The sequence below is a fragment of the Macaca fascicularis genome, chromosome 3 (assembly GCF_037993035.2).
Source record: "Macaca fascicularis isolate 582-1 chromosome 3, T2T-MFA8v1.1".
Taxonomy (NCBI): domain Eukaryota; kingdom Metazoa; phylum Chordata; class Mammalia; order Primates; family Cercopithecidae; genus Macaca; species Macaca fascicularis.
The window spans coordinates 59,158,730-59,174,614 of NC_088377.1; the positions used below are offsets into that span (position 1 = coordinate 59,158,730).

General features: G+C 47.5%; 1 protein-coding gene across 7 annotated transcripts in view; it reads right to left on the reverse strand.

The window, feature by feature from the left end:
• Positions 1–11,868, reverse strand: part of CALN1 (calneuron 1) — a 664,605-nt gene extending 652,737 nt beyond the window's left edge. For all 7 annotated transcript variants that reach the window (XM_045389750.2, XM_045389747.2, XM_074034851.1 and 4 more), the window contains exon 1: positions 11,767–11,868. The gene's annotated coding sequence lies outside the window, so the exon portion shown is untranslated. The remainder of the gene's footprint in view (positions 1–11,766) is intronic.
• Positions 11,869–15,885: the final 4,017 nt, after the last annotated feature.

Here is a 15,885-nt window from a genome sequence, read left to right on the forward strand (position 1 = left end):
AAGTGGACAGATGGATTTCCTTCCCCTGGGACCACAGTTACAGCCCTGGAGAGCCTCAGGCAGCACAGGAGAGAGGCAGCGGCCAACACGGAGAGGCCAGTAGCGCTCCGTGAATTTGTGAATGTGCTTTCCCATTTAGGGCTCTCTGGAGAATTCCAGGAACCAACCCTCAGCCTCCGTTTGACAGAGCCACTTTTCATCTTCCCTGGCTTCGGCACAAGCGAATGCACACAGACGAAAATCAGTTAATAACTATGCGCATTTTCTAATAAATTTTAACAATTTAAGAGTGCAGTACAGCTTTATTATAGTTTTTATTTCACTACCACTAATTCAGCTCGTAATAACCTGCCAGAGACACAGAATTCACTTGACATACACTCTGAGTGCCAAGATAATGGAATAAGCTCAAGAGAAACCTTGAGTCTCACCCAACTGGGCGTTCCCTATTCCCTTGGGGAGTGACAAAGGGGTGCTGGCCTCAGAGTGGCTGCAAGGGAAATGTGAGCTATGAGATGCCCCCCAGCCTGGGTCTGAATGGCCAGCTTCCCAGTGATTCCCTTTCCATGGAAGGCAGAAAGATGTAAAAGCACAGACTGTGCTGTATTTAATGACAGCCAGGTTCTTGGGATTAGTTGCAGGGCTCAGCCTGCTACACTGCTGACTGATATGGTTCGACTGTGTCCCCACCCAAGTCTCATCTTGAATTGTAGCTCCCATAATCCCCACGTGTCGTGGGAGGGACCCCATGGGAGGTAGTTGAATCATGGAGGTGGTTTCCCCCATACTGTTCTCATGATAGTGACTAACTCTCACGAAGTCAGATGGTTTTTATAAGGGGGAATTTCCCTGCACAAATTCTCTCTTGTCTGCCACCATGTAAGATGTGCCTTGTACCTTTCAGCTTCCATGATTGTGAGGCCTCTCCAGCCATGTGGAACTGTGAGTCCATTAAACGCCTTTTTCTTTGTAAATTACCCAGTCTCGGGTATGTCTTTACCAGCAACGTGAGAACAGACTAATACAACTGCATTCCTTAAGCCTCTTGGTGACTAGAAGGTGAAATGGTGTTGATCTTCTTGGGCCTGGCAGCTGGCCAACCACACCTCATTCAGGCCTGACCCAAGGGAAATGAGATCAGATCAGAGAAGATGCTTGCTTCTAGGAACCCCTGTCTAGTTTTTCTCACTCCCTTCCTGCCTGCTCTGCGCACACCCCCTCTTAAATAATGTTCTGCAAGTGTGGGTCCAAACAAGCAGCCTCAGAGTCACCTGGGAAAGCTGTTGATGCTGCAAATTCTCACCTTCTTCCCAGCCCTACTGAATCAGAAATTCAGAAGGGGTGAGGCCCAAAAAAATCTGTCTTGAAAAAACCTCTAGATGAGCCTGGGCGACATGCGAGGCCTCGTCTCTACAGAAAACAAAAAATTAGCCAAGCATGGTGGCACACGCCTGTAGTCCCAGCTGCTTGGGAGGCTAAGCAGGGAGGCTTGCGCCGCTTGAGCCAAGGAGGTCAAGTCTGCAGTGAGCTGTGACTGCATCAGTGCACTCCAGCCTGGTGATCGGATGAGACCCTGTCTCAAAAAAAAAAAAAGAAAAAAGAAACCCTCTAGATGATGATTTTGGTGCTTGCTGAAATTTTAGAAACACTCAAGTTTTAGAGATTAGGAGAGAGAGATTTGAAAATGCCTGGAAATAGGGAGTTCTGGAAATACAGTCAAGTAGTCTGGCAATCTGGGGTTTAGCTCTGCTGTTCTCTCTACCTTGCCAGGAAATCATGGGCCTCAGTTTTTTCATTTGGAAAATAAGAACACAGGTTGGACACTCACGAAGGCCCCTGGCAGTCCTGACATTCTGGGACTGATGACTGAAATAAAGTTGACAGATTACAGACAGTGTCCCTTTCACTAGAGAGAAGCCTGAGTGGGTCAATCCTAGGAGATCCTAAGGGGTTCGGTTGCTAAGGGCTGTTTTAGCTTCAAAACAAAGGAGAACAATGGCAAGGAGAAGGGTCTGTCACCAGGAAAAGTTAAAGAAGGTGAGAAACCCAGTTGTGTGGAGTATGTGTGTGTGTGTGTGTGTGTGTGTCTACAGCATGCAAATTTATCTAGGTTTTTGCTTGCTTTAACTATCTTTTCTCTCCATTTTATCTTTTGCCTTTCTTTCTTTTCTTTCTCTTTCTTTCCTTTTTTCTTTCCTTCCTCCCTCCCTCCCTCTCTCTTTCCTTCCTCCTTCCCACCCTTCCTTCCTTTCTTTCCTTCCTTCTTTCCTTCTTTCTTTCCTTCCTCTCTCCCTCCCTCCCTTCCTTCTTTCCTTCCTACCTTCCTTCCTTCTTTCCTTCCTCCCTCCCTCCCTTCCATTCTCCCTTCCTTCTTTCCTTCTTTTCTTCCTTCCTTCTTTCTTTCCTCCTTCCCTCCCTGCCTCCCTTCCTTCCTCCTCTCTCCCTCCCTCCCTCTGTTCCTTCCTTTTTTCCTTCCTTCCTTCCTTCCTTCCTTCCTTCTTTCCCCCGTCCCTTCTCTTTCTTTCTTTTTGAGATAGAGTCTCACTCTGTTGTCCAGGTTGGAGTGCAGTGGTGCAATCATGGCTCACGGCAGCCTTGATGCCTAAGCTCCAATGATCCTCCCACCTCAGCCTCCCAAGCATCTGGTTCTATAGGTGTGCAACCACCACACCCAGCTAATTTGTTTTTCTTTTTATTTTTTGTAGAGATGAGGTCTCGCTATGGTGCCAGGCTATTCTAAACTCCTGACCTCAAGCAATCCTCCTACCTCAGCCTCCTGAGTAGCTGGTTCTCCAAGCATGCACCACTATCCCTGGCTAATTATTTTTATTTTTGTTTTTTTGTAGAGATGGAGTCTCGCTATGTTGCCCAGGCTGGCCTTGAACTCGTAGGCTCAAGCCATCCTCCCACCTCAGCCTCCCAGAGTGTTGAGATTACAAAAGTGAGCCACGGCGCCCAGCCTTGCCTGTATTTCTTGACTACCTGTTTCTCCAAAAACACGATTAAGTCTCTCTCATTCTATTGAGAAATAAACAAAATCCTTCCTTATGTTTTGCAAGGTCTTCTACCTGCCATCTTTTCTCTCCTTCGCATGAGAATAGACCATCTTAAAATAGTAGCCGCCACGTAGAGACATCACAGCAAATTTCTTATTACTTCCTTGACCTCCTCCCTCAATCTGGCTTCTACCTCCATCACTCCAGGAACCTGGCTGGCTGCCTCCTACTTTCTAACTCCGACGGACACTTCCAGGCCTTATGTTGCTTCATCTCACTGGCATTTAACACTCCATCCTCTCCAGATTCTACCTTCTGACTGCTCCTGGTTGGGCTTCAAGTGATGCCAAATAGCTGCCACTCTTCGCCTTAGTTTATAAGTTTATATTTTATGTTTCATGACACACACATAAATTTGCATGCTATCCAAAGTATGTTATGGAAATAGACAAGGTATAGGCCACCTAACTTTTCAGCATTCCTTAAATGGAAACTCAGAAGAAAATACAGTTGACCCTCGAACGCTGTGGGGGTTAGGGGTGCTGCTCCCCTTGCCCCATGCAGTTGAAAATCTGCATACAACTCTTTCTTTTTTTGTGGAGACAGTGTATCACTCTGTTGCTAAGGCTGGAGTGCAGTGGCGCCATCATAGCTCACTGCAGCCTCCTGGGCTCAAGTGATCCTCCTTCCTTAGCCTCCCAAGTAGCTGTAACTACAGGCACATACCATCATAACTAGTTAATTTTTAAAATTATTTCCAGAAATAATTTAAATTATTTTACAAGCCCAGGCTGGTATCAAACCCCTGAGCTCATACAATCCTCCTACCTCAGCCTCCCAAAGTCTTGGGATTATAGGCGTGAGCCAGTATGCCCAGTCACATATGACTTTTGAATCTCCAAAAACTTGACTGCTAATAGCCTACTGTTGACCAGAAGGCTTATTGATAACATAAACAGTTGATTAACACATATGTTGTGTGTTAGATATAATGTATTCAGTATTCTTACAATAAAGTAAGCTAAAGAAGAGGAAATGTTATTAAAATATCATGAAGAAGAAAAAATATATTGACTATTCATTAAATGGAAGTGGATCATCATAAAGGTCTTTATCCTTGTCGTTTATTCTTTTTTTTTTTTTTTGAGATGGAGTCTCGCTTTGTCGCCCAGGCTGGAGTGCAATGGCGCAATCTCAGCTCACTGCAACCTCTGCCTCCCGGGTTCAAGCAATTCTCTGCCTCAACCTCCTAAGTAGCTGGGATTACAGGCGCCCAACACCATGCCTGGCTAATTTTTTTGTATTTGTAGTAGAGACCGGGTTTCACCATCTTGGCCGGGCTGGTCATGAACTCCTGACCTCATGATCCACCCGCCTCGGCCTCCCAAAGTGCTGGGATTACAGGTGTGAGCCACTGCGCCAGGCCTTTCCTTGTCTTTTTCACATTGTGGAGGCTTAGGAGGAGGAAGAAAAAGAGGGTTTGGTCTTCCTGTCTCAGGGGTGGTAGAGGCAGAAGGACATCCATGTATAAGTGGCCTCTTACAGTTCAAACCCAAATTGCTCAAGGATCAACTGTATGATTTTAGAATTAAATGCCAGAAAGCTTTGGTTTTCCTTAAGGAACCATATCATCTCACGGACAACAAAACTCAGAATGCAATTCCCAAAATAGTTTAAAACAGACAAATGGTTAATGTCAGTCCCTGGAGAGAACACCAACTGGAAATGATCATGGGGGTGGCGCTGGGGTGCAGACCATGTCCTGTTTCTTGGTCTGGGTCCTGGTTAGGTAGCACCCAGCATACCCAAAACCCCAATATGTATTGACCCATACAATTATGATCTGAGAGCATTGGTAAATTTTTTTAAGAAATTCCCATTTTCAGGCCGGGCGCGGTGGCTCAAGCCTGTAATCCCAGCACTTGGGAGGCCAAGGCGGATGGATCACAAGGTCAGGAGTTCGAGACCAGCCTGGCCAATATGCTGAAACCCCGTCTCTGCTAAAAATACAAAAATTAGCCAGGAGTGGTGGCGGACGCCTGTAGTCCCAGCTACTCGGGAGGCTGAGACAGGAGAATTGCTTGAACCCGGGAGGCGGAGGTTGTAGTGAGCCGAGATCGGGCCACTGCACTCCAGCCTGGGAGATAGCGAGACTCTGTCTCAAAAAAAAAAAAAAAAAGAAAAAAAGAAATTCCCATTTTCTCTTTTCTGACCAGAAAGTTCTGATCAGATTAGCAGCTCAATTATATTCTTATACAGTTTTATGACCAGTCAGGCGCAGGGGCTCATGCCCGTAATCTCAGTACTTTGGGAGGCCAAAGTGGGAGGATCACTCGGGGCCAGAAGTTTAAGACCAGCCTGGACAACACAGTAAGACTTTGTCTCTCAAAATTAAAATAAAATAGAATCTGGCCAGGCACAGTGGCTCAAGCCTGTAATCTCAGCACTTTGGAAGGCTGAGGCAGGTGGATCACTTGAGGCTAGGAGTTCAAGATCAGCCTGGTCAATATGAGGAAATCCCATCTCTACTAAAAATACAAAACTCAGCTGGGTGTGGTGGCTTTTGCCTGTAATCCCAGCTACTCCAGAGGCTGAAACAGGAGAATCGCTTGAACCCGGGAGGCAGAGGTTGCAGTGAGCTGAGATCACACCCCTGCACTCCAGCCTCAGCAACAGAGCGAGACTCTGTCTCAAAAACAAACAATAATAATAATAAAATAGAATCTTATGACCTTTATTTCTGCATTCTGTTTTTCGTCCTGATCTTGCTCCTCTGTTCTAAATCGTATTTTAGAATACAAATACAAACATTTTTGGTACAAAATTTTTTATGTTTAGTTTATGATCATATATTTTATATTTCATTATATATACGTGTCAAAAATGCTATCCAAAATGCTTTATGGAAGTAGACAAGGTGTAAATAAATATTCTTTCAAGTAGGGTAAAATCTGTCTTTTGTTTCCATATTCTTTACTCCTGGTATGCAGCAGTTGTTTGATTAATGCTGAAAGAAATAAAAGTTTATCTGTGAAGAAAAAGAGAACAAGAGAGCAAAAGCTAAAGGAGTCGGTAGGAGCTAAGGGAAGGTTTTTTCTGAGATGAGAAAGATCTGAGCAGACCTACAGGGAGGTGGGAAGAAGCCAGGAGAAAGGAACAAGTTAAAAACTGGGAGAATGAGGGCCGGGCATGGTGACTCATGCCTGTAATCCCAGCACTTTGAGTGGCTGAGACAGGAGGATCACCTGAGGTCAGGAGTTCGAGACCAGCCTGGCTAACAGGGTGAAACCCCATCTCTACTACAAATATAAAAATTAGTCGGGCACGGCAGCATACACCTGTAATCCCAGCTACTTGGGAGGTTGAAGCAGGAGAATATCTTGAACCCCGGGAGGTGGAGTTTGCAGTGGGCCAAGATTGCACCATTGCACTTCAGCCTGAGCAACAGAGCGAAACTCCATCTCAAAAAAACAAACAAAAAAAATATTTGGGAGAACGAGCTATGAGTCTTGGTCCCAGGAGAGACGAGGATGTAGAATGTACAAACAGGGCGAATCGTCTTGAAGGAGAAAGAAGGAAGACACCTCCTTCTCAATCTCCGGGTTTGGTTTCTGGTCATCTTTTTAACCTGTAAATAGCCGTGATGCCTCAGAACTCAGTTCTTCGTCTCTTCCATCTCCCGATGATCTCATCTGAGATGGCTTTAAATACCATCTGTACTCTGATTCCCAAGGCTGTCTCCAGCCCAAATCTCTCCCGTGAACCCAGGACTGCCCACTCAACATCTCCACCGGGAACCTCAACAGACGTCTCCAATTTAACATGAGAAACACCCGACTCCTGCTCTCCTCCCAAACCTGCTCCACCCACAGCTGTCCCTGTCTCAGGCCAAGGAAGCTTGAGTCATCCTCGACTCATCTCACACAACTCTCCAACCCATCAACACATCCCATTGCCTCCATCCTGAAAAAAAAAAACAAGAAGTTCAGAATCCTAGCATTTGGCAGACCTCCACTGGTACCCCACTGGCCAGCCACCATCACCTCTCGCCTGGATTAAATGTTCACCTCCTGGATGATCTTCCTGCTCCCGCCTTGCCCACCCACAGTCTTTCCTCAACACAGCAGTGAGGAGGATCATTTAAAAATGTTTCTCCTCTGCTCAGAGCCCAGCGCTGGCTCCCGCCTCACTCAAAGCAAAAGCCAAAGTTCTTACAACGCCTCCGAGAGTTTTCATTCTTCTGCCACCTTTATTTATTTAGGATTGCATTTTATTTAGGATTGCACTTTATGTAGGGTTGCAATTATTTAGGATTGCACTTTATGTAGGGTTGTAATTATTTAGGATTGCACTTTACGTAGGGTTGCACTTATTTAGAATTGTACTTTATTTAGGGTTGCACTTATTTAGGATTGCATTTTATTTAGGGTTGCACTTATTTAGGATTAAACTTTATTAAGGATTGCACTTAGGATTGAGCATTATTAAGGGTTGCACACACACACACACGCCTGTCTCGGGACCTCATCCTCCTCCTCAGCTGTATTTCTCTCCAAAGCGTGTGTCACCGTCTGATGTGCTCCGTACAATTTACCTTTCGTGGCTTATTTTTTTATTTTTATTTTATTTTATTTTTTTTGTCATATTCACTGCCTGCAAGTTCCGCAAGAGCAGGGGATTTTGTGTGCTGTGTTCACCGCCACATCCCCGGTGCGTAGGACACAGCTTGGCAAAGGATCGATGCTCAGTGCGTATTTGTTCAATTCAATTTCCCCAGGTAATTCCGTTGCTTAAAATCCTTCAGTGACTCCATCTCCTTCAAAATGAAGTCCCCGCCTTTCACGCACCCAGGGTCCTTTAGGATCTAACCTCTGTCTCCTCTCCAGCTTCTTCTTTTATCACATTGCCTCCCATAATGGTTAGACAGATTTGCTGCCGCTCCCTCAAGTGTTCCTTTCACCTCTGTTCTTTGCGTGTGTAATTTCTTCAGCCTAGGATGATACTTCATAGCCACCTCTGTCGGGACTCAGTTTGGGGATCATCACTCAAAAGAAGCTCTCCCAAGGCCAAGATCATCATCCTCCCATGATCCACTGGACTCGTGCCCCTTGTAGCCTATGACACACACTATTTACCTCCCATCCCTTTACTTGAGAATAGGGGGCAGCCAATCTCACGTGGGTTCCTCCAACCCCTAGCTAGAGAGACCCTCTGCGAATGTGAGGTGGTGGTGGTGGTATTCACTATGACGATGATGATGATCTTTGATCAATTTTTTTTGTTTTGAGACAGAGTTTCTCTCTTGTTGCCCAGGCTGGAGTGCAGTGGTGCGATCTCGGCTCACTGCAACCTCCGGGAGGTGGAGGCTGCAGTGAGCAGAGATCATGCCATTGCACTCCAGTCTGGGTGACAGAGTGAGACTCCGTCTCAAAAACTAAATAATTAAATTTTTTAAAAATTGTTAAATCAATGGCTCTCCCCGGTAGGTACTAAGTGTCTCCACACAAATCAACTTACTCTTTTTTAATGGATTGATACATTGATAGACTCGTTCTACACCCCAGAGTAGCAGTTGAAGCTCCTCTTTCCATTCACAGCAGTTCTCCCCTTTCAGAATCTCTTCTCTTCTTCAAAGCATGAAAAAGAGGAAGTAGCACATGAAGAGGGAAGGCTGCTAGCAATCAGAATGGCTCCCGGGGCACTTCTGGAGTCCGCAGGCACCCGGTACAGGTTCCAGTGCAGGAGACAATTTTTTTTTTAGTACAGTTCAAATTTCCCCACAAATAGATCTATCTTAATCCAAATTTATTACAGTTATGAGGCTCTTTGATCTAACTGACTCAGCTGTATTTCTTAAGTAAACTGAGTGAGAATTGGTTTTGCTTAGTCATTAAAAACCACCTATGTTGAAAGTTACGTGTCCACAGACTGGCATGTATTCATTCAATAAACTTTTATGTTGCTTCCGCACCATGCCAGTCCCTGTGCTAGCTTTTGAGAGAGACAGAGTGACAGGGAGGAGGCCATCCCTGCCCTCAGAAAAGGCACAGTGCAGCAGTCAGTACAGGGGTCACTGAAACTATTTAAATGGTCCAATCCTTTGTGTTAATGTTGATTTAATTCAAGGCAGATGCAATTGAAAGAAGAGATGCTCCTTTATACCAGCTACTTACACAGACTTTAGCTAAATGACTCCATTTAATCCTGACAATGCTACCATATTACAGACAGAGAAACTGACGTGCAATGAGATTCACCAGCAGCCCAGGCTACCTGCTCTTGTGTGGTGAAGCTGAGACTCCAATGAAGGTCTGTCGGTCCCGAAAGGGCATGCCTTTCCCACCACCCTGTAAGCTAAGAGCCCACCACGGCCATTAAAGAAATGTCAACAGACCACAGAACTACACAAAGTTGCCAAATCTAAGCAAACTCCCCTGGGACCTGTTTACAGCTTCTTGAAACCAGCAGCCATCAGTGAATTAAACACACACACACACACACACACACACACACACACACACACACACACACCCCATTAAGTTGAAAAGAAAATTTGACACAAAGAAACAGTCTACTTAATTAGTTATTGTTAATAGACCCCAGCTGGTACAAAAACACAGTTAGTGACATCTATTTCAAGCCTCTTTTGGCTTCCCTTAGAAAGTAAAAGAAGGGTGTTGACCTTTGGGCCACCAGGCAACAGAGGAAGAGGTGCCTATAGCTGTGTGGATGAACCTTCTCCACTGAATGGTCTGTGACCTCAAGGAACTCACCCGGCTAACCATGGCCTCAGTCCGCTTCTATCCTCAGTTCCAGGAGAGAATCTGACCCTCACAGACCAGCTGACAGCACGACTTTTAAAAAGGACCTCGGCCAGGCGCGGTGGCTCACGCCTGTAATCCCAGCATTTTGGGAGGCTGAGACGGGTGGATCACGAGGTCAGGAGATCGAGACCATCCTGGCTAACACGGTGAAACCCCGTCTCTACTAAAAATACAAAAAAATTAGCCAGGCGTGGTGGCGAGCGCCTGTAGTCCCAGCTACTGGGGAAGCTGAGGCGGGAGAATGGCATGAACCCAGGAGACGGAGCTTGCAGTGAGCTAAGATCTGGCCACTGCACTCCAGCCTGGACGACAGAGACACTCCATCTCAAAAAAAAAAAAAAAAAAACAGAAGGACCTCAAACCTCCAACACCACCCTCCCGGAAGCCTCCTCCCTTTAACCAGCGTGACCAAGGCCTCCATAACTGAGTTTCTGATTACATGAAACATCTCTCCCAGGGTTACTTCTTCAGAATCTTTAAATCAACCACACAGATCCACCGATGGGCATGGGGATAAGAATTCTTTCCATCAAGAGCTTCACTCATAAGCTCTGAATGGTCTCTCCTAAACCAGAGAGTTTCTGCCACAGCGGAGAGTTTGATGATTCTGATCTTACAAAATGCATTGCACCTCCAGTGTCTGGGAAGCAGACAGGCTGACTTCCGGGACATTCACCCTGAGAAAGTGCCCATCCTTGGCTGGGGGATTGCAAAGGGATTTAGCTGCAAACGCGGTAACTACCGTTCATGGAAACGGTTCAGGACTCTGCAGGCAATCACTTTGGGGGAAAATCCCTACTCACGTGAGCTGTGTTTTGGCTCAGATTCCTCTCAAGACTTGAACGGGGATGTTAACCATTCAGCATGTTTTAAAGCCCCTGGAAAATTCAGTACAAGCACTTTGCCTCCCAAGCTCCTCTCCCAGGTGGGGAATTGGAAGTCCTTAGAAGCGCTGCTCCCAAGTCACACGAACCCATGCCCCTGGGACCCCCAGAGACGACTGTCACTCAGGCCAATGAAAATGCCTCCCTCTGCCCAAGTCTGACTTTCAGGGATGTCTGCGAAGTCGTGTCAAGCTGATGGAAAGGAAATCTTTCCTTTGGGTATGACTCGGGAAGAGCATTTCACCCAGAAGGCACCCCGTGAGGGTCAAAAACAAATCAATGAAAGATTTGCAGATAGATGTTCTCTGAGCCCATGTACAATTTACACAATGCAACGTACAAAGAAGAAAAATCTACTCCTTCTCTCTGCCAGGCTAGAGCAGATTCCTGAATCAAAACAACTCTTTGCCACAGAACCTGAGACTCGGCTAGAAGTGAGTTTCCTCAAAAGGCACAAGGGACAGAGTTAGGAATTCCTGAAATCACACAGCAAGCATTTGAAAAGAGAGTAAAGAGGAGGGGAGAATGAGGGCAGGGGCGGGGAGGGGGGACAGGTGTCGGCAAGATGTTCCTCCGGGACGATTTACAGGGAGAAAGTTGTATGGAATGAGTTTTCCAATAACATGGGAGCGCAGCCACACAGCCATGTTCCAACTGAGTGGCAGGGCATGGATTTGATAGGCAAGTCAAGTCAGGGTTATGCCCTTTTCATTATCTCCAAGGGGAAGGGACCCGGCCAGGAGGAAATGGTTTTGCATGAGCCAGAGCTGAAAGAGGCATGTCTCCCCACTCCTCCAAACCACTTTGACAGCTGGGTGAAGCCAGGGCCAAAACAAACACGCCAGGAGCCACCGCCACCTCCAGATCTCCCTACCCCTCCCCTTCCTCCGAAACCCATCAAAACTTGATTCTGTCTCAACTAAACACAAGCTAGGAAATTGGAGAGGAGGAAGAGGGGAAGAGGAGAAGCAGAAAGGGGAAAGCAGGCAGCATCCATGCAGTCAGTTATATCATTGATTTAGAGCTACACAAGCTTCAGAGTGTCATCGGCAAGGGTCATACCTCCTGCTGATCTCGGGGGAAATTCTCCAAGATCCATGGCTGGGAGTTAAGGAGAATCTCTAAGCCATCAGGAAGGAGCAGGGCGCTGCAGCTCCTCAGAATGATGGACCGGGGCGAGCTTTAATTAACAGGGTCTGATGCCTCTTCTTTTTTGGTAACTGAGCAGATTTAAAGGGCTAGAGTCCCAATTTGAAGGGTGCCAGTGCTGCTGCCGTGTCTGCTCTGGCTGCTGCTTCGGCTGCTGGGAAAGCTTCCTGCAGCCCTGTCACTCCAGCAAAAAAACGGGGCTGAGAAGGTGGAAAGTGCAGCCAGAACCACCAGAGTCTCTCGGGCTGCATGGTTTGAATCGGAACCACAGGGCTGTGGACCCAGGCACTGCCTACCTTAGCAAGAACCAAGGTCCTGCTCGCTGTCTTCCAGACCGAGGGAAAAAGCTGGGCTCCGTGGAAGCAGGGGGCATCAGTGACACCCTCTTCAGACAAGGGGCTGCACGGGACACTGCCTGGGGAAAGTGGGAAACCTGGTCTGTACTGTGTGCTCCCCTCCTGAGAGCACTGCCACTTATGTAAGCTGCATGCACACACGCCTGCCCGTTATACATACATACCCACCCATGCATGCACACACACCTGCCCATGTACACACACACCTGTCATGCACACACACGCCTGCCTATTATACATACATACCCACCCATGCATGCACATACCCCTGCCCATGCACAAACATGACTGCCCATACATGTACACATACCTGCCCATGTACACACACATGCCTGCCCATGTATATGCATACACATTCCTATGTACACACATACCCACCCGTGTACACACACATTCCTGCCCATGCACACACACATGCCTGCCCATGCCACACACACACGCCTGCCCATGTACACAAATACACACACGCCTGCCCATGTACACACATACACACACGCTTGCCCACATACACACACATGCCTGCCCAGGTACACACATGCCTGCTCATGCACACACACACGCCTGCCCATACCACACACACACACCTGCCCCGGTACACACGTGTCTGTCCGTACACACATAGATGCCCGTTCATGCACACACACACACATCTGCCCATGCACACATACCTACTTGCCCACTTTCCAGACTTGTGCCCGCAGCCAGCTAGATACCCTGCCCCTAAGCCTGCATATTACAGGCAGATCACCAAGAGAAATAGTTGTGACACAGAGCATGGCCAGGAGAGGAACAGAGAAAGGTAGCCACAGGAATGAGGGGAAGAGCAAACCCACGCTGGGGATTCCCAGCATCTCCGGCTGCCTTTGATAGAGCACGAATCTGTGTTAAGGACAGTTCCTGTGTCAGGGATAGAAGGCCAGCCTCAGAGACCCCCTTCCCATGCCACCTCTTTTCACTTGTCCCTGCTTGAGCAGCTGCTGGTCCCTTTGTGAGCCTGTCTTGGCTAAGACCACGCCTCATCCCACAATAGCTCATTGCACTTGGCATCCCATACTATGGAGTCGGTTTTTCGGTGATATTTCTTTAGTCAATATGGTGGCACTTGCATGATCTTTTTTTTTTTTTTTGACATGGAGTCTCACTCTGTTGCCTGGGCTGCAGTGCTGTGGCGTGGTCTCGGCTCACTGCAACCTCCACCTCCCGAGTTCAAGCAGTGCTCCTGCCTCAGCCTCCCAAGGAGCTGGGACTACAGGTGCGTGCCACCACGCCCAGTTAATTTTTTGTATTTTTGCTAGAGACGGGGTTTCACCATGTTGGCCAGGCTGGTCTTGAACTCCTGACCTCATGATCTGCCCGCCTCGGCCTCCCAAAGTGCTGGGATTACAGGCATGAGCCACCGCGCCCGGCCGCATGATCTTTCTAATACCATTTCCCCCTCATAAGCATGCAAAATAAATCCAGCCAATTGGTGCTCAGAACCCAGAGGTCTCCAGGGTACATGCCTCGGAGTGAGTGTCGGGGTGTCCAGGAGGGAGCTGGGCTGTGGTGTCAGAGTGAACCCCAGATCCCATCTCAGCTCTACTAAGAGCATGCATTGGACCCCCTTCCCCTTTTGAGCCCGGGTTTATAATTTAAAAATTAGACAGGGTTGAACTAAGCCAGTAATGCTCTTAACAGAAAGGGAAAGGAAGGAAAGGGATATATGGACTTTTAGAAAGCTCGTCAATTATCTCAGCCCCAAGATTGACCAAATCTTCTTGGCAGATGGGGACGGCGCACTGCAGACGACATGCCCTAAAAATCTTGAGAAAATCTGTGCAGGATCATCTGTAAGGACCTCAGAGTCAGTGAGGATGCAGCGGGATGGCCACAATCTCCCAGATCCCAGTCACTCCTCTGAGAAATGGATCCTGCACTGGGCCAGCTCCGACTGGCAATGTCACAAAGAGTGGGCTTTCAGCAAAATCCCTGAGCCCCCTCCAGCAAACCTCCCTCTGTGCCCACTTTACCCCTGCCTGGCTCACACCGTCAGATGCCCACAGCCCTCACCCCTACTAGCCGCAAAATCTTTTTCAGCAAAGAAACTGCTGTCAGGCCAGGCGCGGTGGCTCACACCTGTAATCCCAGCACTTTGGGAGGCCAAGGCCAGCGGATCACAAGGTCAGGAGATCGAGACCATCCTGACTAACACGGTGAAACCCCATATCTACTAAAAAAACAAAAAAATTAGCCAGGCGTGGTGGTGGGCACCTGTAGTCCCAGCTACTTGGGAGGCTGAGGCAGGAGAATGGCATGAACCTCAGAGGTAGAGCTTGCAGTGAGCCGAGATCGCGCCACTGCACTCCAGCCTGGGCGATAGAGCAACACTCCGTCTCAAAAATAAATAAATAAATAAATCAAAAGAATCTGCTGTCAGCAATTTAGGCTGGACACTGTGGCTCACAGCTGTAATCCCAACACTTTGGGAGGCTGAGGAGGGAGGATCACTTGGAGCCAGGAGTTTGAGGCCAGGTTGGGCAACATAGCAAGATCCCATCTTTACAAAAAAGTTAAAAGCTAGCTGAACCTGTTTGTGCAGGCCTATAGTCTCAGCTACTTGGGAGGCTAAGGCAGGAGGATCGCTTGATCCCAGGAGTTCAAGGTTACCATGAGCCATGATGGTGCCACTGTACTCTAGCCTGGGCAACAGAGTAAGCTCTTGTCTTTAAAAATAAAAATAAAGAATCTGCCATCACTCATTCAGACATCAGTCACGTGCAATTTCTTGTCCTCCATCTTCTGAGTAGATTTGCATATTGCCTCTTCTCTTCCCCTTAAAGAAAAGTGAGGGAAATGATGAGGTTGTAAGTGGGGGATGTACACCTGGCATAAACAGTGTCCACAGACTCACAATCCCAGAGCCTCCCAACCTCCAGCACCCAGTGGGGCATCTCCAAATAAAGTGGACTCAGGTCAACAGAGGATGGCACAGCACAGATGGCCAACAAGGACTACATGATGAGGAATTGTCTGGAAGGGAGTTCCAAACACTATTCCTACTATGTCTTCCTCAAATCTTTGGGTCTCTTTCTGCTTTTTCATTAACAAAATCAAGCCCCAGCAAGGCATGGCGGCTCACGCCTGTAATCTCAGCACTTTGGGAGGCTGAGGCAGGCAGATCATTTGAGGCCAAGAGTTTGAGACCAGCCTGGGCAACATGGTGAAAACTCATCTCTACTAAAAATACAAAAATTAGCCGGGCATGGTGGTGCATGCCTGTAATCCCAGATACTTGGGAGGCTGAGGCAGAAATCACACCACTGCACTCCAGCCTGGGCTACAGAGTGAGACTCTGTTTCAAAATAAAAATGAAAATAAAAATAAAATATAGCTCTAATTTCTTTTGAGATTGGAGGATACTTACATGGGGCAGGAGCAGTGGCCTCAACTCTGCCGTTTCTCCAGTCCCTTAGAATTCTCTCAATCATGTCCCCATAGTTGCCACCATGACGGCCTGGTGGAAGTTCTGTGCCCAAGGATGTTGCAGTTCACATCTTCCCCCAGCTTTCTCCATAGTTCCTCAGAACAGAACTCAGACCACGCAGAAGGAGGAGGAGGAGGAGAAGAAAGGAGAAGGAGAAGAAGAAGATAGAGAAGGAGAAGGAGAAGGTGGAGGAGGAGGAGCAGGAGGAGAAGG